Below are 25,407 nucleotides of genomic sequence, written 5' to 3' on the forward strand. Positions count from 1 at the left end.
CATTTAGATTAAAAACTAGAGGCTGCAAATCTTTTTCGGTGCTAGGATCAAAGGCATGGAACAAACTCACAGAATCAGAAGCCATTTTCAAAAAACTTTTGAAGTCCTGGCTTTTTCAGACCCCTGATGCACTCTGCTATTTACTCATTTAGAAACGTTCTTTTCTTTTCTTCCTTCAACTCTGAGTTTCAGTTGTGACCTCAGTGCCAGGATGCTCCATTTGGAGTGATAGAGTGCTTTATAAATCCCAAATTAATTAATTATTTCAGGAACTGCTTCTCTGCTTTTCTTAGCTGCCCTGCTGCCTACTGAGCCGTGCCCTGCTGAGGACAAGGACTGAACCCATCTCACTTGAACCCAGAGTGATGCCAATGGCTTGCTGGTTTGTCTCCTGTTTTCAGAAGTCTCAGGGACACAAAAGACCTTCAGTTCTGCTGCTGGACTGTGCTATCTGATTAATTCCCTGGCCTTAGGTACCCCCTACAGTCCTGTGCCTCAGAAGTGGGTTCTCTAGCTGTTTTGCTACATAAGTGAGGCATTGTCACCACTGCACAGCAAATAACTGAGGCATCGCCCATTGATGCACCTGCAGAGATTGGTTGACAACAGCAGTGCATTGCCTGCATCTCAACAGAGCTTGACAATGACACAGCGACCCAACTGCATGGAAGAGAATGACGCAATTATGCACGCAGCATCAAGGCTTTGCTCCATCTACGGTCCTTTTTCATTGGGACCTGTGTTAGTCTCATTGCTGGCCTGCCTTCCATAGTGGTTGGCCTGAACTTTGGCCCCTTGTGACCTCAGGTAACCCTTTAGTGATATTGAATTCTAAGCACTCTTTTTTAAATTAATTCTTTAACATTTGATATCTCGAATCCTACTGATTGGATTTTTGTCATTTTGGTCTTGTTTTACTCAGATAAATATTCTCTATTTTCCTAAACCTGTGGTGTATTTATTGTGTTACTGTGTGTGTGTGTGTGTGTGTCTGTGTGTGTGTGTGTGTGTGTGTGTGTGCGCGTGTGTGGGTGTGTGTGTGTGTTGCCCAAATACTTTTGGCATTGCCTCTTAAGTGAAACCTGCTTGCTCTGTGTCAAAGCTACCGGAGGGTAAGCTCAGGTTAATTTAAAGTGTGTATCTAGCTTACCCTGACTAGGAGTGTGGTTCCTACTTGGACATGGTGCATACCTCTGCCAACCAATTGCCTATGTCATCGCTGTCAGATTTGCATCCTTCCATAGCCTGAGGATGCTCACAAAGGCTTTTAAATGGCACCCAATCAGCACCCAGAAAACCTCCATGCATGCCCTTGTCAAACATAAGCTGGACTACGGGGACACCCTCTATGCTAGGAGCAACAAAAAACTCACCAGAAGGTGGCAGTCCATTCAGAACTCAGCAGCTATAATCACTCTCAAATTCCATGCTACACTCACTTCACACCACACATGAAAGAACGCCACTGGCTCCCAATATACAGGCAAACACAATCCAGACTCCACATCAACACTTTCAATGCACTGCATAACACTTGCCCAGCATAACTCAACAATCGCATCTGCTTTCACAATCCTTCCACACAACTCAGCTCATCCAGACTCCTACTTGTACGCATCACACACATATGGAAGTCCAAATCTTGTGGTCGAGCCTTCTCTTACACCAATCCTAAAGCATAGAATGATGTGCCACTACACATAAGAACCCCCTCCTCACTTCTTAAATTACTCAAGAAGCTGAAGGCCTGGGTCTTTGATTAGTCCACTGTGGTTCTAGGTTTGTCTTGACTCACACCTGCTCAGTGCCAGTATACCCAGTACAGAATAACATAACATAACATAGCATAACATAACATACCATAGCAAGGCTCAGCACGACACAAAACGCGATTGTTGGTTCTTGGGTCGTAATCGTTGGACACCAGAGTCACTACCACTGTGAATGCTCATGAATGACTAGACCATCTGTGGAAATCGCAGAACTTACCGTTAGCATAAGCTGAAGTCATTTTGTTTGTGGCAGGCATTTTAGTTAGCCATGTGCTCAACATGTGATTCTCTCTCTTCAATGTTGCCTGCCCTTGTAGTCTGCTTGAGTTATCAGTTACAGTTAACTCCTGCAGCACTGAGCCACAGCAATGTATGATCAGAAAGGCCTGTAGCTGCCAGAATGCATCTGTCAAAGTATATAGCTGTCAGGCTACTCCAACTGATGTAAGGGTTTTTGTTACTCCTCCCACTCTGTTGACTAAGTAGTTTTCAGTTGTCTATATATGTGAAATAGCTATTTATGTGTATACTTGTACCGCCTCTTTTTGAGTCTTCATGCTTGCTCAGCTATTAACTGTCCATAAAAGGTCCATGGTTTCTGTACTCATGGGACTACCTCATACAGTGGCCTGAGGGTACCATATTGACGTAATCTCTCTCATGAGAGGTTAATAATTCTATTTCCTTGATATTACAGCTTCCATGCCAATGTATTCTTTGTTGATTTAAGGACCGGTGCATCAGTGAGCCCCTAAAAGACTTTTTATTCCACACATCCCTTACACCAAATCTTCAGACTCTCCCAAACACCTACCCTTTTACCAGATTGGCAACAGCGGTCAAGCATGCTGACTTGTTGATCTGAGATTACCCAATCCATAAAGACTTGAGGTACAAGTGACACCTACTTCATGCATATCTCCCATCATGCAAGCAAAATTAACAAAACATAACAGTGATGACTGTTTTTTATGTTGTTTTATTGAGGACCCTTCACCCTCAAAGATGCAAAAGGTCACCAGTGCCAGGCTTAACTTGATTTGTCTACCCACTGTGTCAGATAGAGCCTTACCCAACATTCACCAGAAGAGTAGGATAGCGGGACACAGCAAAATCATATGAACATTATCCGCCCTCTCCAAACCACACTTGGAGCAGGTCTTTACCTCTCGACCTCCTAGGCTTGACAGCTTCTTCAGGGTTCAATGAGCTCTGTGTACTGTGAATAAGTAATTTTCTAAAGAGGTGCAGATTTTAGTGGGACCCAGGGAATAGACATATATACTTGCTATAAGTGTGTCAACTGCAGCATTGGAAGGTCCCTTTTCCAAGTCTCTGCTGCCAAGGTAAAGGCTCCATCAATGTTTGCACCAGCATCCAGTACAATTTTGCCACCTCTCGTTTTGGGGGGAAACTCCCTTGTAATTTTTCCTCCCTGTTCCCATCTCCATCTTTACCCATTCGCATGCCCAACAAGCCAACTGATTGTACTTAAATTTGGATACCCTATTGTTTGTTCATATTCGGAGTTCCTGTTTCACAGTACACCAGACTACCTTTGTCGATAATCTGGCCCCATCTATTTACACCACATTCTTTCAAAGGTCTTGCTATATTATCCTGCAGCCATTCCAGCGTACCTGGTGAGTTTCATATTGGGGCAAAGTCACTTTAAAAACACTCGCCTAATCTGGGTCCAAAGCTAGCAAGCAGCACTCAGGGTCTTCAATCTAATATTCTTGAAGGTGGCCAAACTTTAATAGAAAATATTCACCCCGTAATGCAAATATTTTGCCAAAGCTTGAAGTAAGGGAGCAATATGCTGGGAGACTCCAGTTAACAGAATTCTTATATTCTTCATCTGAAAAGCTCAACAGTAAAAAGTGAAATCTGGGACAGCTCTGCTTCCTTTAAGTTTATTCCTGCAAAGATTCCAACAGGATCCAGACTCCATTGAATTACCAGTGAAAACTGCTTATCTCGACCGATACCTTCGTAAACCACTCTGCTCTAAACGTTAGCGGAATCGCATTGAAAAGTAAGATACATTTTGGTAGTATTATCATTTGTATTATGTTAGTTCTTCCAAGAATCATGAGAGGGAGACATCCTCAGGATCTCAGTTCTTTCTAGTCTCCACCATAAGCTTATCAAAACTCACCTGGACCATCTTATCCAGCTCCTAAATACCTGAACCCATAGATACCTGTTTTACCATGGGGGCTGTCTCTTAGGGTGTTCCACATCATTAGCTCTGTTTTTGTTCGCTCACCAACTACCAAGATACTCTCCCAAACTCCTGCCGAGTTTGCAGAATGGCCAGAAAAGAGCCTACAAAATCTTGGGTAAATATCATCAAGTAATCTGGCCGCCTTCCTCGAGACGAACGGATCCCTCGACCCCTCACAGTCCGGCTTCCGAGCCAATCACAGCACCGAGACCGCCCTCATCGCCGCCACCGATGACATCCGAGCCCTGATGGACAATGGAGAAACAGCGGCCCTCATCCTTCTAGACCTCTCCGCGGCATTCGACACGGTCTGCCACCGCACCCTAGTACAGCGCCTCAGCAACATCGGAATCCAGGACAAGGCGCTGGAATGGATCATCTCCTTCCTCGACGGAAGAACACAGAGAGTCCGCCTACCACCGTACAAGTCAGAGGCCTCCGAAGTCATCTGCGGCGTCCCTCAAGGATCATCTCTGAGCCCCACCCTCTTCAACGTCTACATGAGCCCCCTCGCGGCCATCGTACGCAAACACAACCTCAGCATAATCTCCTACGCCGACGACACCCAGCTGATCCTCTCCCTGACCAACGACCCCGCCTCCGCCAGAGCCAACCTGCACGAAGGGATGAAAGAGGTAGCCGAGTGGATGACGACCAGCCGCCTGAAACTGAACTCTGACAAGACGGAGGTCCTCATCCTGGGCTCTTCACCCTCCGCCTGGGACGACTCCTGGTGGCCTCCCGCCCTGGGCACCGCACCCAAACCGACAGACCATGCACGCAACCTGGGCTTCATCCTGGACTCCTCCCTCTCCATGACCAGGCAAGTCAACAACGTCTCCTCGGCGTGCTTCAACATCCTACGCATGCTACGGAAGATCTTCTGGTGGATCCCCACCGAGACCAGGAAGACCGTCACCCAGGCCCTCGTCACCAGCCGACTGGACTACGGCAACGCCCTCTACGCCGGTACCACCGCCAAGCTCCAGAAGAGACTCCAGCGGATCCAGAACGCCTCAGCCAGACTCATCCTCGACATCCCACGAACCAGCCACATCACCGGACATCTGAGAGACCTTCACTGGCTCCCCGTCAACAAAAGAATCACCTTCCGCCTCCTCACCCACGCACACAAAGCCCTACACGACCAAGGCCCGAGCTACCTCAACAGCCGGATCAACTTCTACGCTCCCAAACGCCACCTCCGATCAGCCAACCACGCCCTCGCCGCCGTCCCCCGCATCCGAAGAGCGACTACAGGAGGAAGGTCCTTCTCCTACCTGGCCGCCAAGACCTGGAACTCCCTCCCGACCGACCTGCGCCTGACCCAAGACCACCTCTCCTTCAGGAAGAAGCTGAAGACCTGGCTGTTCGAGCAGTAGCGGCACCCCCCCCCCCCACCTCCCCCCCCCCCCCAGCGCCTTGAGACCCTACGGGTATGTAGTGCGCTCTATAAGTGTCACTGATTGATTGATTGATCTGAATTCAGCACAACTTTTTCACTCGTCCATTACCCTTGCAGGGAACAATAACCTGGGTTTTCCTAATTCTTCATGGTAAGGGCTCAATATGTAAATTGAAGAGCAGGGGGACAGTTGATACCCTTGTTGCATCCCTCTTCATATATAAATCTTTTTAGTCAGTCTCCCATTTACAACAAGCATTTGCAATGCAATAGGTCTCGCATTATTTAAGTTTGAGCTATTAGCATTGTAAATGGCAATTGTTTTTTGCTTTATGCTATAGTTTTTTTTTTTACATAAAAAGCTTCATATAAAATATGTTTTATTAAAGTTATTTATGCAGTATCTAAATTTTGTTTGCATAAAACAGTATAATACTATCTTAGTAAAAAAGTCAAATATTTTAATGGAAATTCACCAAATGTTCATTTATGTGTTGGTTTTGAAAATAGCTAAATTAATAGCTTTGTCATTTACAATGCCAATAGTTATAACTTTCGCAAATGTGACACCTATAGCATTTGTCATGCAACATTTGTATTTACGTGACTTAGATGTATTGATATTACAAATAACAATGGCTTTTAATTTTTTTTAATACTTAATAAAAGTGATTGTAATTTATAATGGCAATAGCTTAAACTTTTGTAAATAACTTTTGTGAAGATTATGTTCAGTGTATTTTATTGTAACAAAATCCAAGAACAGAAGTGAAATATTAACATCTTTTTGTGACATTTGTAATAAAGCTTGAAACATTGAGAGAACATATTTGTGCTGTGGTGGTGCTGAGTGATGCTGTGGTGGTGCTGAATGGGGCTGTGGTGATGCTGAGTGATGCAGTGGTGGTGCTATGGTGGTGCTGTGGTGGTGCTGAGTGATGCTGTGGTGGTGCTGAGTGGTGCTGTGGTGGTTCTGAGTGATGCTGTGGTGGTTCTGAGTGATAATGTGGTGGTGCTGAGTGACTGTACTCACTGTCACTCTGCACTCACTGTCACTCTGCACTCACTGTCACTCTGCACTCACTCTCACTCTGCACTCACTGTCACTCTGCACTCACTCTCACTCTGCACTCACTCTCACTCTGCACTCACTCTCACTCTGCACTCACTCTCACTCTGCACTCACTCTCACTCTGCACTCACTCTCACTCTGCACTCACTCTCACTCTGCACTCACTCTCACTCTGCACTCACTCTCACTCTGCACTCACTCTCACTCTGCACTCACTCTCACTCTGCACTCACTCTCACTCTGCACTCACTCTGCACTCACTCTCACTCTGCACGCACTCTGCACTCACTGTCACTCTGCACGCACTCTGCACTCACTGTCACTCTGCACTCACTGTCCCTCTGCACTCACTGTCCCTCTGCACTCACTGTCCCTCTGCACTCACTGTCCCTCTGCACTCACTGTCCCTCTGCACTCACTGTCCCTCTGCACTCACTGTCACTCTGCACTCACTGTCACTCTGCACTCACTGTCACTCTGCACTCACTGTCACTCTGCACTCACTGTCACTCTGCACTCACTGTCACTCTGCACTCACTGTCCCTCTGCACTCACTGTCACTCTGCACTCACTCTGCACTCACTCTGCACTCACTCTGCACTCACTCTGCACTCACTGTCACTCTGCACTCACTGTCACTCTGCACTCACTGTCACTCTGCACTCACTGTCACTCTGCACTCACTGTCACTCTGCACTCACTGTCACTCTGCACTCACTGTCACTCTGCACTCACTGTCACCCTGCACTCACTGTCACCCTGCACTCACTGTCACTCTGCACTCACTGTCACTCTGCACGCACTGTCACTATGCACGCACTGGCACTCTGCACTCACTGTCACTCTGCACTCACTGTCACTCTGCACTCACTGTCACTCTGCACTCACTGTCACTCTGCACTCACTGTCACTCTGCACTCACTGTCACTCTGCACTCACTGTCACTCTGCACTCACTGTCACTCTGCACTCACTGTCACTCTGCACTCACTGTCACTCTGCACTCACTGTCACTCTGCACGCACTGTCACTCTGCACGCACTGTCACTCTGCACGCACTGTCACTCTGCACGCACTCTGCACTCACTGTCACTCTGCACTCACTGTCACTCTGCACTCACTGTCACTCTGCACTCACTGTCACTCTGCACTCACTGTCACTCTGCACGCACTCTGCACTCACTGTCACTCTGCACTCACTGTCACTCTGCACTCACTGTCACTCTGCACTCACTGTCACTCCGCACTCACTGTCACTCTGCACTCACTGTCACTCCGCACTCACTGTCACTCCGCACTCACTGTCACTCCGCACTCACTGTCACTCCGCACGCACTGTCACTCCGCACGCACTGTCACTCCGCACGCACTGTCACTCCGCACGCACTGTCACTCCGCACGCACTGTCACTCCGCACGCACTGTCACTCTGCACGCACTCTGCACTCACTGTTTCTGCACGCACTCTGCACTCACTGTCACTCCGCACTCACTGTCACTCTGCACTCACTGTCACTCTGCACTCACTCTGCACTCACTGTCACTCTGCACGCACTCTGCACTCACTGTCACTCTGCACTCACTGTCACTCTGCACGCACTCTGCACTCACTGTCACTCTGCACTCACTGTCACTCTGCACTCACTGTCACTCTGCACTCACTGTCACTCTGCACTCACTGTGCACTCACTGTCACTCTGCACTCACTGTCACTCTGCACTCACTGTCACTCTGCACTCACTGTCACTCTGCACTCACTCTGCACTCACTGTCACTCTGCATGCACTCTGCACTCACTGTCACTCTGCACGCACTCTGCACTCACTGTCACTCTGCACTCACTGTCACTCCGCACTCACTGTCACTCCGCACTCACTGTCACTCTGCACGCACAGCATCGGGCTTGTCTGGTTCTGCACCCACCTCAGGGTTCCGGGTGGGGCGATCCTGCCACCCCCCTCGTCGTATCCAGGTGTCTTTCTTCCCTGTGCTCAGTCTTCAGTCGCTCCGAAGCCCGTCCCTTGGAGCTATCCCAGGCGGGTCTCTGCCAGCAGGGGCGTGTTGTGCGTTTGCAAGTGGTCTATCTCCGTGTGGCCCTTGAGGTCAGGGTTGGCTGAGGTGGCTATCTCATCCCTTCTCCTTCCGCCCGGTTCGTGAATATGGTCCGGCCCTCTCCCGTGTAGCGCTTGTCCTCTCACAATGACCCCTGGTGCAGGGGGGGGGGTGGGGGGGCACTATCTCTTCTGCCAGTTCCTAGTATCCCCACTGCTGCTTCAGGGCCTTCTTCCCCGTTTGGCTGTGTGCCTTGTCACGTAGGGGGAGGGGGGGGGCAATGTCCGGAGTCTCACCCCCTGCCGCTCTCGTGATCGTTCTGCTCTCCCTTCCCTGCGTGGCCCCGATTCCTTGCTAGTGTCGTCCCTGGCGGGGTCAGCCTCCGCTGCTGGTGCCTCCCGTAGTCTGTCGCCTGCCCCCGTGTCTCGTGTGTCCTCCCCACCGGCCGTTCCACAGGCGGGAATGTGTGTATGGGGGGTGGGGAGAGGGCACCTCCGTCGATGCGGGTGGCACTAATGGGAATTCGGGGGTATGCACCGGACCGGTAGGCCACTGGCGCAAGGCCTCCCCCCAAGCGGTCCCTTCCTCCGCTTTTGACTCCTGGGCTCACCTCCGTTGTAGGCGTCCAATCTCGCCTGCGGGAACGGACCAGCTCCGCCGATTCAAGCGCCCGCGGTTTTCGTCGTTGGAGGGGGAGGGGTGCGGGGGGGAGGTGAAGGGATCCCCCCGCTCTCCGCTCCCGGGTAGCACCTCCACCAAGCGCCGTGCCTCGCGGGTGGGACCCGTTCCGCTTCTCCCTCGGTCTCCGCGTCTGTGGTCCGGAACCTCACTCAAACGGCCGCCATCTTGGTAAAGGCGGCCGGAATTCAGTCCGGAGCTGCTGCTACTTCGCGGACGCCTCTCTCCGCACCTGAATGAGGCCCGGGCTCGGTCTGTCGCGCCGCGATTCCGGCTCCGCCACAGCAATCAGGCCGCCTCACAGGGCAGGTTCGCTTCGCCACTACGGTTGCTCAGCCCCTCGTCGCGGGACCTAACTCAGTTATATAATAGTATGCACTTAATTGAGACTGAAAAATGTTGAAAATATAAGGCTCGCAATTAAAAAAGAAAAAACACAAGACGCCGGTAACCTGAGCGCGGTCGCGGAAACTGAGAAGCAGCCTTTGTTGTAAGCATTTTTTAGGCAGCGTTTTGCGCCGGCCTGCGACCAGGAAGTCAGGCAGGCCGGGCGGGACAACCGGAAGTAGGAGGGCGGGAGCCTACCCCGCCTCCCACGGAAGAGCCGCGATTGTTTGGAGCACCGGAGCAGGCAGGAGCCTACCCTGCGCCCCGGTGCCGAAGAAGGGAAGAAGAGTCTTGCTGCCGGTGGGAGCCGCTGCACTGAGGATGCCGGTGAGTGGGGCTTCGCCTTGTTGGGGGGGGGGGGAGGGGGCATCTGTGTGCGCGCGCGCGGCGGCGGACTGTGTATGTGTGTGAGCGTGCATGTGTGTGTGTATGTGTATGTGTCCTGGAGTCTGTGTGTATGCGTGTGTGTGACGGGGGGGGGTTGCCTGTCTGGGTGCCTGCGTGTCTGTGTAAGTGTAAATGCGTGTGCGTGTGTGTGGAGCCGAGAGGAGAGGGGCTGGTGTGTGTGGAGGGGTCTCTGTGTATGCGTGTAGGTGACGGGGGTGTGCCTGTGTATGCGTGTGTATGTGCGCATGCGTGAGTGCTGTGTATGCGTGTGGCTGTGATGTGCGCATGCGTGAATGTTGACGCGCGTGCACGCAGCTCAATCCAGCCGCTCGTCACAGTTTTGTGTCCCTCATTCCCCCGTGTCAGACGACTATAAGTCTCCAGCCTGGACGCATCCTTCGGATGCGATGTCCAGGCGAGACCTAAAAATGTATTCGCCGTTGGGTCTTTATAAATTGTTTGAATTATCCTTAAAAATTCTTCTCCCATGTCATACTGCTTAATCACACCATGTAAGATAAAATAAGATATTTTATTTTGCTTGATTAATTAAAATCGTTGCAAATACATAGCAAGAATTATTCCCATTACACAATTAAATACAATTAAAACAGTTAAAAGATGCGTAATCTAAAAAGTCATCAATTGCATGTTCTATATTTATACATTATTCACATAGGCACTTGCATCTCATGTAGTGCTATCTGCCAATATCTACAACAACTTCCCAGATCGAGTGGCACAGCTTGATCAAGACCACTGTCCAGATTGAAGATCTGATGATTAAAATACTGATACAGCTAAAACAAAGTATTGAGTTAATAGTATACTTATAAAGTTTATCCCCATGGATCGGAAAGCGGCAGGGTTTTAAGTCTCTTTGTTACAGTCTCAAAAAACATCAGTGGGTTTGAAACATAGCTTTACTGCCTGCCTACAGGACCAAATGCCGTAATGCATCCGGTCCTGTAGGCAGGCAGTAAAGGGCGCAACAAGGTGCATCTTATATCCTTTAAGTTGGGGCAGTTGCAGATAACGCGGATGATGTCTTCCTTCCCATTTCCACATAGGCGACAAGTCGGAGAGCCACCTTTCCTTTCCCATGGTGGAAGATGGGGCTTAATCACAATTACCCCCAGCTGCAACCTCAAAAAGTTTCCCTTCTTACTTATCTTGATTCCGGTACTCAAATAGGCTTGGGTTTCAGCCTTACACAGTCACTGAGCACTAGCTAGCCGTGTGCCTTATTAGTGAGAATTGCTTTGTCTTCTAAGACAGATAGCATTGATGATGTTTTTCGGGCTGCTTTTTTGAAAGAAAGATGGTCCGTTGGATCGGCCCAGAGATCAGACAGGCCCAGTAACTCAATTGAATCGAGCAAGTAATCCCTGGTTGGGCATTTTTCTTGGCTGACCAGGGCTTTCCAAAGATGGAAATTTAAGGTTCCTGCCTCAGCACTTCGGATTTTGTGCCAACTTTTAACATAGGTGCTCCTCCTTTTCACAGTTTGTCTTTGAATCCCAAATTCTAACCGGATTTGAGCCGGGGAGACATATTTTGGGAGGTGGAAAATTGCTCTGTAGGCGTTAGCTATTACGACATCTAAAACTGCTGCATCTTTACCTTTTAGAGCCTCACTCCCATATGACATTGATGGCAGCAGTTTAGCCCTCAAGACCTGTAGGAAGGGTTCAAGCTGGAGGTCGGGAGATGTCTCTTCAATGATTTCAGGGCTAGATACGTGGTGGTCCCCTTTCTTCGGATGGACTCTTTCTGGGGTTTAAATGTGTTTTTATGATTCATTAGGATTCCCAGGTATTTATAGCTTTGTACTTGGTCCAAGCATTGGCCGTCAAGGAACCAACTATGGGTCTTCTTTTTATGATAGTAGACTGCCATCATTTTCGTCTTCTTGAGGTTTATTTTTAGGGAGTTCCGCTTAGAAAAACTGCTTGTCGTATTTATCAAATGCTGAAGGCCAATTGTTGTCCTACTAATTACAACCAGGTCGTCCGCATATAGCAAGTTTGACATTAGCTTGTTCCCCAAGTTGGGAGCATGGGATACACAACTGTCCAACTCCCCAGGCAGGTCGGCCAAAAAAAGGTTAAAGAGGGTCGGGCCAGGACGCACCCCTGCTTGAGGCCCTTAGAGGTCTTGATGCGTTTTGAGATGTATGCCCCTTCACCTAATTTAACCCTGATCCATGTGTCTGTGTGCAGCTGTTTTAGCCGATCCAAAAGAGTAGTTGGAATACCCCAATTGTCCAGTTTTACCCAGAGATTGGAACGGTCGACAGGGTCGAAAGCGGCTGTCTAGTCATTAAAACAAAGGAAGAGAGGCACCTTTGAAGTTTGGGCTGCATCCATTAGCAGTGTGAGAGCCAGTATGTTTGTTGTAGTTCCTTTGTCGCTACGGAACCCGGTTTGATTGATGGGGATGACGGAATGATCTGAAGTCCAAGATGTTAGCTCGTCTCAGATTGTACCAGCATAGTATTTGGCATCTACGTCGAGGAGGGCGATCAATCGGTAGTTATTTGGATCATTTCTTTTGCCTTGCTTGAATATTGGGCTAATAATAGATCCTTTCCAAGATTCCGGTATGGTAACCGTGTTTTTAAGCTCTTGAAAACTGGTAATAGAGCTTTGCTCCAAAAGTTGGCATCATATTTATACAGTTTCGGCGCTATCCCGTCAGGGCCAGGCGCTCCCATGTCTCTGGCCTTGGTTATTAGGCCTTTTATCTGTTTTTCTCTGGGGGCGTACCCTTCCTCTGCTATTGGGTCTGTGGGGTCTGCATCCCTAGCCATCGGGGTCCCCTGTTGCTTGTGGAAGTTGGTGCTGCTGACCAAGTGTGCCACTTTTCTCTTGTTGGGGGATTCGATGACAGGTGTCACGGTATCTGCTCCCTTGTTACTAAAGTGAGCGGAAAGGTAATCAACCCAGGTGTCTCTGCTATATTGGAGCAGATTCCAGGTTGGTTCAGACGATCTATCTTATGAATTGTTTGCCAGAACTTGGCATTATTGTGATGCTTGGCATCGGACAATAATTTAGCCCACGTTTCGTCGTTCTTTTGTCTTATTTTTCTCCACTTCCTCCGTCTAAGTAGTGCCTTTGTTTGTCTAAGGGATGACTGCATCTCCAAGTTCCCCAGTGTTTTTCGCAGTTGACGAAGGGTTCAGTTTATGGTGCGTTTGAGGCTCTTAGTTTCTGGACTGAAATTTACTTTTTTTTAATCTGTCTTCTAGTTGTCTTGAGTTGACCCCTGTCCTAGTTGCAAAATTACAACTGAAGGTCTTAATAAAGTTTTCCCATGCTGTTGCAATTGGGATACCATTTTCTTTTTCCCTCTCAAACAAGCTTTTTGCAGAGTCTGAAAGGGCTTCAATATTGTTGACATTGCACCTTAAACTCGTTAAATTCGAGACTTCTTCGATGGCAATTGGTTTCCAGATGTCCAGTGTAGCGACTGATGTTGCTTTCAATGTTATTTCTGTGGAAGGTGATCACTCTGGACCATGTCACCTATTTTGAAGGTTGATATTTTATCAAACGTGGCTAATGTTACAAAGGTATAATCCAGATATGAGGATGTTTTTGACGAGTGAACAGGTGTCTAGCCAATCTTGAGGGTTTGCTATTGTTTACTTTACCCTAAGTCGGTATCCCCCAACGTGAAGTGAGTTCGTGCACAGGGCCGTCATCTTGGCTTGACCCAAAGAGGTGTAGGTTGAAATCGCCAGAAACGATAATATGGTCAGTTTCCTGCTCATCCATAATCCGTTTTATTTCATTTGACAGCTCCTTTACAGCCAGTTCTTTATGTTTTGGATGAACGTAGGTGTTAATTATTATTACTTCATGAATCGCGTTGTTAATTTTGAGCCTTATCAGTATTGCATGAACAGCATTGGGTGATGTAATTTTTACCTCAATGGGCTTTGTTGAGCCCACGGTATTAATTGAAGTCAAAATCATTAGTCCCCCAGAACAGCGACCAAAGTTTGACCCCTTTGTTGCTGGGACAAAGACTGAGCAGTAACCTTGGAGATCCTTGGCGTTCTCTTCCCAGGTTTCCTTAAGAAGTATTAAGTCAAATGTTTTCAAATAGTTGGCTACTTCCTGGTCGTCTAGTTTGACCCCCAGGCAGTTATTGTTCCAAATGCAGAGTTTAGTTTGCCCTTGAACAATTGAGGCGATCCGTGGGGTTTCACTCACTTGTCACTTTGGACAATTTGTTGATATTGTGCGTGTAATTTGTGGCTGAACTTCGGGACCCGGCAACTCAATTGGAATTAGTTGTCCTGAGTTTCTGCTTAGCTTAACTCCTCCTGTTCGGGCCGTGAGTTTGCCGGGGGTTCTACTTCTTGCCCCTCTTAATACTTAGGTGGTATTTTGGTCTGGGGCGGGGGTTGGAGCTTTTAATCACACCATGTAGGAAAAGCAAGCTCCCTCATTCAAAAGCCTTAGCAGCATCAAATGTTAGTACAGGTAATGAGGTTTTGTCTTCAGTTACCATATCTATTGCACCCACCAGGTTATGTGTCAATCCATGTGTTTACCTTTCCTTGAGAAAGCCCTTTTAAATTTTGTGAAATAGACCTCCAATCAACCTCTCCAAAATGTTTGCTAACACATGTGTATAGATCTTATAGTAACAATTTAGCAATAAGATCAGTCCTTGTTAGGTTTTATAATTATACTAATTGTTGCTTCATCCCAGGAGTGTGGCAGGGTGCGGCCTACTAGTAGAGAGGTTAGTATTGGAGTAATTTAATCTTTTAGCACCATATATAGCTCATTAGTTAGGCAATTGGCGTCCTATAAGTTTACTTTTGTTAATGCTTTTATTGCCCGCTCCCCTCTTCAAGACTTATCTCCTGATTGTTTTCATTTTTATTTAATTGTCAGCAGAGTCCTCACTAAGTCAGCTCCCTATAATGAGTGTCTAAATCTTTCTCCATTCATTCAATTCTCAATTCCAGATCCCTCAGTCTATGCTTAGCTTCCTTGTTTTTATATGAAGTTTCAATTATTATCCTTCCCCAATTCATGTTTTGTAAGCGTTCTATATAAAATGCTGGGGAGCTGAATCAATGTTCGCTTCAAAGATGTCTACTGTATCTTGTTTCAGCTGACCGATTACTGCCTGGTCCAACAGCAATGTCCTATTCAGAGACCATCTGGGAGGAACTCATACCTTATCCAGAAGTTGTTATAACCTCATTGCAGAGTGATTTGATAGGTGCTCAGGAAGGTGGATTAGCTCGTTGACTTTACAACTCAGCCTGGTGTCTACAAGAAAGAAGTCAGTTCTGGAGGTGTGGCCATATTTCTTATTATGAAAAGTAAAATCTTTACCTTTGATAGCTCTTTGTCTCCTGATATCAATTAACCTCATGTCTTTCATCAGCTGCTGCACATGTGCTCTCATCTTGGGGGAGTATACTGTACATCTTGTGGTAGGCTTATCAAGGCCAGGATACAGTAATACATTAAGGTTTCCCCTATCACTATGGGAATTTTTACCTCCCATAACTGACAACATAAAGCCTGGTGGGGGTGCGGATTGTCGATATTTGGACCATAATAACCTAAAAGTGAAGATCAATCTCAATGTAGCTAAAGTTTTGCTATTAGTAACCATCCCAGCTATATTATCTGCTATGGTTGCAAGGGAAGAGCTCTTACTCAGAATGGCCACTCCATTTGTGCTGCTCGTTTGGTCACTGCATGCAAAGTAACTAATTCATCTCTGTTTCTTCAGAATGCTCTCACATTCTTTATTTAATACATGTGTCTCCTATAGTATTATTATTCCACTGTCTGATTGTCTTAAGTATTCCACGAGTTTCCTCCTCCTACTATTCACCCACACACCATTCAGAGTCCATGATAAGGTCCTCAGAGGAAAGTCTTATTTGTATCTGTCATTGTATTTCAGGAAATTCTACTTCCCTGAAGCATGACCCCTTTGCTCAGGCATCTTTTTGCCACAACTTTTTTCAAATAAGGACCTCTTTTTTTCTCTCATATGCTACCCACCCAGTGCCATCTTCCCCATATATTACCTCACTGTGTCTGAAACCAAACCTACCCTCCCTAAATCCATTCAGAGTATTCTCATTATAGCCATTTGAACCCTTTTGCCCCGTGTCAGATTTTACCTCTTGTGCACTTTAATCTGTTTAACTAGAGTCCCCACCTCATCTGGCTCTATCAAACTGTGAATTTTATTGTTCCACATGATTTTCATAGTTGAAGGGAACTTTATCTGTGCAGTGGCTCCCAGCGTTCTAAGTTTTTGAATATACTTTCCCAGCTCCCATTGTCTATCCTGTGTCATCCTTGAGATATTCGATTCAACGCAAAAGGACTATTCACCTTTCTTGAAACTTCCCATTTTAGGGCCTCTGATAGGAGCTGCTCTTTTAAGGAGTAGGACTTTAAGTTAATCAGGATCCTCCTAGGGGTTTTCCTTGTCTGGTTTTTCATAAAGAAACAGCTTACTAGAGCCTGTTGATGCAATAAACTCCTTAAATTAAACTGATCATAAAACCTTTGAGGCTATCTCCTTCAGCGACATCAGAGCTATTTAGCACTCTGACATTGTTACGTCTTGCAATATTCTCTAAAGATTTTATCTTTTAACAGAGCTCTTTTCTCCCTCTTTTTAATATTTGTATCTCATCACAATTAATCTCGACCTCTCTATTGAGCACCTCAAGTGAGGCTTCCACATTGCTCATTCTCTCAATTTTATAGTATTTATTTTGCCCTCTTGAGTCTCACAGGCCTCTTGTATCCTTGTCTCTTCTTTTCTGAAATTGTAAAATTAGCTTTAACTTCTTTTGTCAAGGCTGCCGAGAGATTTTCTAACACAGGCAGTCCCATAGGATTGTGGTTGCGGTTCCCCATCCTGATCTACTTTCAAAACTTTCTTGCTATCGCTTGAAATCTATTATTTTTCTCAATGCCCGCGATACTTTCCTTTATGCTCACTTATCAGCTTTCATGCTAAAAGTCTTTTGTTGTCAAGAGTCTAAAGAGTTCGGTAAGCGTTTTGCTAGGATAGGGAAAGAATACCTGCTTCTTTAAGACCCCAAGGGTGGAGTAATCTTAACACTGTCAATGGGTTTTGCCACACCTCCCGATGTTCTCCTTGACTTGTTTCTGCTCCCAGAGTGGGGTAATAAAGTTGGTGCTAATTCTGGGTCCTCCGCTTGGGAATTAGGGATTTCTGTATCTTTTGCTGCTAGGTTAGTAACTCCTTTTGTAATAGTAATCATTGTTGGGGTGAAACTCAACGCTTACTCTTCAATCATGCTCTGTTGCTTAATGCCACTTCCTTCTTCATTTGGTGCCTCTAAGCTTATTTCATTATTTCATAGCTTATATCTGTCTGTTGCTTTCCCTGACTCAGCTCCTGCATCCTCTTCTGCCCCCAGATACACTGACCCTTTTCATCTGGATTTTCTTAGTGAAGAAGGTAGTGTAGACACCTTCTGAGCTTTTCTTCTACCACCTCATATTAGGCTTATCTGGCGTGTATCATCTGTGATCTCCTTCTGTGTGCCCCGTGGTGAGTCGTCGACAGCTGCGGCCCATGCTGGTAAGAGCGGTGAGGCCGGGTGAGTGGGAATTTCGCCGGATAATGACGAGGGAAAATTAAATCAATTAAGTATTTCCCTCATCATCGTCTATCAAAATCCCCCCTCACCCGGCCCCACCGCCCAACCGCTGTTACCTGCACAGGCTGCAGCTGGGCCTCGAGCAGCCACCAGCTTGTGCTAACACAGCTTGGTGTCTCCTAGAAGGAGATCTGCGTTGAGTCCCACCAATCCTTGCAAAGCCCCAGGGCTGCCTCCCTCCGAAGCACACTCCACTGTCTTCACTCTGACCTTTCTCTCTCAAGTACTGCAGATACATGTCTATGAGGTCATCTGCGTGTTCTTCAAATCATTCCTGAGAAAGTGTGGAGACCCATTAAGGCTGAAAGGTGAAGCCTTTGTATATTTTCTGTGCTTGTGCACTAGCTCTAACACGCTAGACACCGGAGTGGGTGGAGAGGGATAGCACCAGACTAGCTCTCCCAGCTATCTGCCATGCTCCCCCTTGGTATAATGTCCTTTATGCCACACTGAAATGAAGCAGCTTCTGACAGCTGGTTTGCATTCTTTACAGTCAAGAGATTAAGCTAATCCACACCTGAGAAAGACACCTGTGAATAGTGAACCAATCCATCAGAAGCAGAGAGCAGAGAGATGTCTATAAATTATGCAAACCAGAAAGAGAACAGTGTGATGTTCACAATGTTAGGTGGACTATTAACACCACTATCTATTTTATGATTAGGTCATAAGCCTAATGCATTTAATTTTGCATTTAGATTAGCAAGATATTATCTATGGAAGCCAGAAAGAGTTTAAAACAGAAAATTCAGAACAAACATTTAATACATTGATTGTTACAACTTCACCTTACCTAGCCTCAACAGAAATTGACACAAGGTTCCTTTTTGTGGGATCTCATCAGAGAAGTATAGTTAGTCATGAGCTAGATACCCAGAACACACGTGGCAAAGCTTTGAGTGACACTTAAAATCTACTATACTATACTATACTATACTATACTATTCTATACTATACTATACTATACTATACTATAGATTACATGATGACTCATAGGCATCTCAGCAGCACTAACAGAGAAAGAGAACCACTCCATGAAAAGCACATAGAAAAACATTTCTTAAAAAGCAGAGTCTTGTGGGAATTTTGAAAACCCAGCACATTGTTTATGGCTCGAATGGCCAAGCGGAGGGAATTTCAGAGTTTGGCTGCATTAAAACGAAAAGATCGGCCTTCACTTCTAGCTCTTATGCAGAAAAAATGGAACTCCCAGACTGGGACGCACTGGTTACCGTGTGTTTTTTGCTGGGGTGGCGGGGTGGGGTCCAGGTTCACTGCAGAGGGGCTGATTTTGTTGCTGGCGCTTCTAAATAAACATTGCAAAACAGAAAGCTTTAAAGCGTACTTTTTAAAACATTTGTTTTGCATTATTTATTAAGAAAAGCCAAGTAACCAGTCAAGCCCTCCTCCCAGATGTTCCCAGGGATAAACAAAAACCTTTGCATCAATAACACAATGGAAATATTCTAAAATGTGTACTAAAATTGGTAATCTACCATAGTAATTTTTTTTTTCATTTGCATAACTTATGTGGCATTTTTTTTTACATATACCGGATATTTGGCTCATCTTTGACTAAGGGCCATATGTATCATCATCACCATTTGCGATTTCTAAATAGCGATTTTTAAGGAATCGCTATTTGGAAATCGCAAAATGGTATGTATGTGGAAAATCGCTTTTTTTGCGATTTCCAATTATTCCTTATTTGCGAATTCGCAATTTGCGAATTCGCTAATAAGGAATAATTTCCCATTCATTTCTATGGGCCAGGAAGCCCATAGAAATGACTGTGAATTAATTCTCAATTTGCGAATTCGCAATTTGCTAATCGCAATTTGAGAATTATTTTAATGGGGCAGGTGTGTCTCAAGGACACCCTGCTGCACCCCTTAAAATTACATGAGTGTGCATATGGCGCACATACATGCCCAATGGGCATGTATGTGCGTCATATGCCACCCTCACAAATGCACAATTGTTGATATTTACAAGAAATCGCAAATTACCACCAACTACAAGTTGGTGGTAATTTGCGATTTCTAAACCTGAATTCGCAATTTTGAAAAGCTTCATACATAGCATTTAAGGAATCGCAAAATTGCGATTCCTTAAATGCTTAAGCAAAATAAGGAATCGCAATTTTTAGCGATTCCTTATTTTGCAAATTTTTCATACATTGGGCCAGATGCATCAATCTAAAAACCGGTCGCAAAGGGGCAGATTCTCAGAATCTGCCCCTTTGCGACCAGTATTTTTGCATTTGGGATGCATCATCCCAAATGCAAAAATCGCAAATAGAGAATTCGTAAAATTGCGATTGTTTGCATTTAAGGAAACTCAAATTGAGATTCCTTAAATGCAATGCATGAAAGTATCAAAAATAGCGAATTCGCTAATAGGGCACGCAAATTACCACGAAGTACAACTTCATGGTAATTTGCAAAAACTTAGAAAAATGCACTTTTGTGCATTTTTCAAAGTTTCATGTTGCGCACACACATGCCCTAAGGGCATGTGTGTGCGCAACATATGTACACAGATCATATTCAGGGGTGCAACAGGGTGTTCTTTGGACACCCCTGCATCCTTGAACTCGCACTCTCAATTTGAGAATCGCTAATTGCGATTCGCAAATTGAGATTGTCTTCCCATTCATTCCTATGGGCCTCTAGGCCCATAGGAATGAATGGGGAGGTATTCGTTAATTGTGACTCGCAATTTGCGAGTAGCAATTAAGGAATTCTAAGGAATCGCTATTTTTGTAGTGTTTGCTTGATGCATTCCATTTTGCTATTCCTTATTAGCAATTCCTTATTTTTCGCTAATAAGGAATCGCAAAAATGCATGCTTGATGCATCTGACCCAAAATCGGAAAAAAGGCCGTTTGCGATTCGCTAAGGCCGAAATTCTGCGAATTTCGGCCTTAACGAATCGCAAAAGGCTTGATACATATGGCCTTAAGTGACATTTTATCACTTATAATTTCAAATGTAAGCAATGAATCTGTCGGAAGTTGGACTACCCATGTAGTTATTGGTAGTATTTTATGAACTTTCATCTGAAACATAATGTTTTGGGAATAGTGCTTGTTAAATAACTTTTCTGACCTGGTTTGGAAGGTATTTTACTCATCCATGGACCTGAGATCTTTCCAGAAACCAGTATTTGGCGTAGGCAATTTTGAGTTTTCCTGCTGGATTATTGATGCTCTATAGATATATAGATATCTAAGATTTCACTCGCAGTTGACCTAACCATGGATTTTGGGGAAAAGAGGTGACCTAAAGGCCATCTACTCATTAAAGAGGCCTTTGACACCATAGCGAGGCACAAGTAAACATTTTAAGAAGCAAACATGATTGAATGCTGAAGCTGTGAAGAAATATATAATTCCTAAAAATGGTGTAACCTTTTAAATTGTTTTTAACTATGCATATTGTATATTCCGTGGGTCAAAGACGACCCTGATGAAAAGCTTTAAATCCCCATTATAAATTCGACACAACCAATAGCTCGTTTTTATTTGATATAATATGTGTATATGATTTGCATCCTAAGATTATTGGGAGTTGTTTCACCTCTACTTGCTGCCACATACATTTGGGGACTGTCTGGTTATGCATGAATGGTGTTCTACCAATTAATATTCCAAGTGTTCCTGAAATGCTATGTTATAAATAACGGTATGGCTTTGCATTGGTAGTATGGGAGTCATTGAATCAGCCAAGATTTACCCACAAAGCCAAACAAAACAGTGCTTGTGTACATTGCAAATACACATACGAGGTGAAAAACACTTTCATCTGCCAGCGAATGTATAGCTCTGTCATTCATCCAGAAGGCTAGCAGTGAGGGTCTTTGCAGAGTGTGGATTACTGCTACGGTCACTTATTTGTACATTTTAGTAAGCATTATTATTTTATGCGCAGCATTAAGTGCAACTAATTGCCAACACCATAACCACACACAATGGTGTGAGAATAGAGAAATGTGTGATTAACAAATGTTAATACCCAACAGCATGTGAGCTTTTAGCCCTAGTCTGCATAATCGCACCCAATATAGGCACAAAGTAGGACAACTGGTCTTATCGAAATCATGTCCCAGCTTCAAAAGCATCGGCTCGCAGAAGTGGTTACATCAGCATTTTGAGAGAAGTGTGCAAAATTTACGTAATTTCTTTTATGAAAATTACATGAATTTAGCATAATGGAAATACCGCATTTATCCTTTATTTGAGTGTGAATGTGTCATTGCATTCACATGTGAGGATACATTTTTGGCTAAAACACCCCCCAAAAAACAGATGCGCCACAAACAACAGCCTCTCGCTTTGTGGTTATTCGCATTGTTCCCATGGTCCTACATTAGGATTGAACAGTCTTTACTTATGAAATGAGGCGAAAATGGTGGAATTTTGCATAACAAGAGTAACATGAAATGTTATCATAATCCAGTGGTTAGACCTGCGTCACTGCGAGTCTGATGGCCTATTACCCGCCAGACTCGTAATCAGCCCCTTAGACAGTGAGGTGAAGTTCACCACAAATGCCTGTTCATATTTGGGTACACTTTAGAAGATTTACACTTGCATTGTTCAGATAAGATACATTAGTTTTAGTTGAAAGTTGCAAAAACAAATGCATGCCAGTGGATGAATCTTGCCATGAATGTGTCCAAGTAGAATACATCCTCTGGCATAATGTAGTTCCCTACTGAATGGGGGACACTGTATTGTATTGTAATTGAATTTATATAGTTCTTACAACCCCTGACGAGGCGTCAAAGCGCTTTTTTGGCGAGTAGCACACTACTCCGGGACCCATAGATGATTAGTGTTGAATTAGTATAGTAAAACATGCGAGTACATTTTTAGTGGTGGATAGGTTAGTCAGGTATTTGGATTTGTAATGATAGCAGAAGGATAGAGGAGGACAAAGGTTTGTATTTATATAGAGCTTGTTGACACACGCTATTCAGGACGCCTACAAAGGATTAGTGGTGAATTAATATGTTGAAATATGAAGTATGTTCAGTGGTGGATATTAGTCAGTTACTTGGAGTGAGAAGGATAGCGGAGGGATAAAAGGAGAAGAAAGATTTGCATTCATAAAGCACTTGTTACCCCTAATGGGTGTTGAAGTGCTTTTCTGGCGAGTAGCATGCCACTCCAGAACCCATAAAGGATTACTGTTGAAAATTAGTATAGTAAAAAAAAAAGTATTAAGTAATTTGACTAGTGGATATGTTATTCAGTTATTTGGGTAGTATATTAGTATAGTTTAATATGGAATTTGGGAAGTGAACATGTTAGTCTGTTAATTTCGATTGAAAAGGGTAGTGCAGGGATAAAAGAGTGAAAGATTCTTTTTTTTAGGTCTTAGCAATAGGAGGAGGCTATTGGATGAGTAAAAAGGAGTTTTGGAGGGGAGGACTCAGTGGATTGGGTATTGCTAAATGAGAAAAAGGGCAGCATGTCCGTACGTTCTCAAACACACATGAATAGAAACGACAACATTAACGTGATACTATACTGGCGAGGCAGAATGTACAAACAAACAAAATTATGAGAAAATACTAGACAGTTTATTCATCTTACAATACATCATAAAATAATTTAAAACAGGGACAGACAGTTAAAATAAGGAAACAATTAGATTCTTATTGGTAAAAAGGAGGTCACAAACAGAAACTTAATTCAGCAGAGCGTCAGAATTATCTTTAGGTAATATAGAGCATAATCCTCCTTTCTTTTTTGCATCTACGCGTTTCGGCGGACCTTCTAATAAAGCCACCTTCATCAGGAATACATATAATGTCTCCCCAGTTACTTCTGTAATTCAAGAAAAATTATTTAAACAAATGTACATACACAATGAAAATCCTATAAAGCACATCTCATAATTACATTGCCTCGAGTGTTATTTAAATGTATCACAACAAATTAATAAACATAAAAAATACAGAGATTACAGCATTTAATCATCACAAATACATTTTCTTGACATAAACAAAACACAGTAAATTCAATTAGAATGACAAGGATATCCCTGTTATTCCTGACTTGGAGGGCAATTCACTCCTGTTATTTCTAGCATATCACTATGGTCATATACATCACCAAGGTACTTATTCTCTCCTAGTGAACCCCTCTAATATTTCATACATATTCGCTTATTTGTTAAACAATTGCAATGTTTATTTTATGCCACATTTCTTTAATACACATGAGACTAATAATTGTCTTCACGGCCTGCTAATAAAGTCAGGATGCAAGGGCAAAACTACCTCTTTCAAATTTTGGGGAGAGTACAAATGAGTACCTCCTGGTAGGCTATCAGTTGAGGGGAACAACAAAACCACCCTATCTGCTAAACATCATGTGCCACTTCGGGGTAGATATCTCCGATGTCCTTTCAAATCCTCTCGTCCTGCGAGAAGGAACTCTTTCAGACCGGCAATCTAAGAGTTCAAGAGTAAATGCATCACGACTTACAATGGATATCACCCAACCATATTCAATTTGCAAAGACGCTACATGGGCACGAATAAATGCAACGTCAGACCCACCTCGTACGGTGCTTATTTTTGCTCAAAGGATTAAAATCCAGGATCAATATCTCTGGTTCAATAGCACTAGGCTGATAAAAATTCAGTTTATTCGCTGCAAAATAAGAATACAAAGATTGCCCCATGAGTCCAAGGTACACACATGCCTACATTGGCACAGTTATTCCTAGATGGGGGTGACCGTATACTCACATATTTTCAATATATACAGGCTTCTCTCCCTGTCTCTCCAATGTAGCAAAGCCCACAGGGACAGGTCAAAAGATAAATAATATTCTTGCTTCTACAGTTGTTATGTGTTCTACATTTCACAGTATTTCCATTGTTGGTAAACTCGGAAGCAACTATACATTGGGAACATACATTGCAGGTTCCACACCAAGAGTTGCCTACCACTTTATGTATGTATGTATGTAGGTGTACTTATAGAGCGTAGTCCTGTCACCCAAAGGGCATCCTGGCGCTTGAACTTCAGGCGGTCACACTTTGCACTGCTCAAACATTTCTAGGAAAGAGATACGTTTTTAACGCTTTCCTGAATGGAAAGTAGTCCCTATGGCTTCTCAAGGAGAGTGGCAGGGAGTTCCAAAGTTTGGCCGCTGCCACACTAAATGAGCGGCCACCCATCCTGACTCTATGAAACCTCGGAACCACAAGCAGTTGTGCCGAAGAGGAGCGGAGGGGCCGGGAAGCAGAGTACCAGGCAAACATATTCTGCAAGGGCACTGGACCATGTTGATGTGCTGCCTTAAACACCAGGCACGCCGCTTTATACAGTACACGCAGGTGTACCGGAAGCCAATGTAGATCTCTTAGAGCTAGGGTAGTGTTGTCTATCGTTCTTTGTTGATCAACAGCATTGTCCCTATACGTGTGAACCAATAGGTCACGCAGGTTTTTGTTGAACGCATAGAGTGGTCTCTCTAACGTGACCTCCTCATCATGGTTCAGGATATTCCAGTTTCTGTTGACCACATTCTTTATCTTATTACTCAGACCAGAAAATTTGCTCACAAAGACAATTTTGTTCATTTGACCTCTATCCTTCTTGGTTTTCTGAATTAATGCCTCACGGTCATAAAATCTTGCCCTCTTGAGAGAGTGTGATAACAATTTTCTGGGGTACCCCCGATCTTTAAATTTGTTCTTAAGCACTT

Source organism: Lissotriton vulgaris, chromosome 3_1 (genome assembly GCF_964263255.1).
Source record: "Lissotriton vulgaris chromosome 3_1, aLisVul1.2, whole genome shotgun sequence".
Classification (NCBI taxonomy): Eukaryota; Metazoa; Chordata; class Amphibia; order Caudata; family Salamandridae; genus Lissotriton; species Lissotriton vulgaris.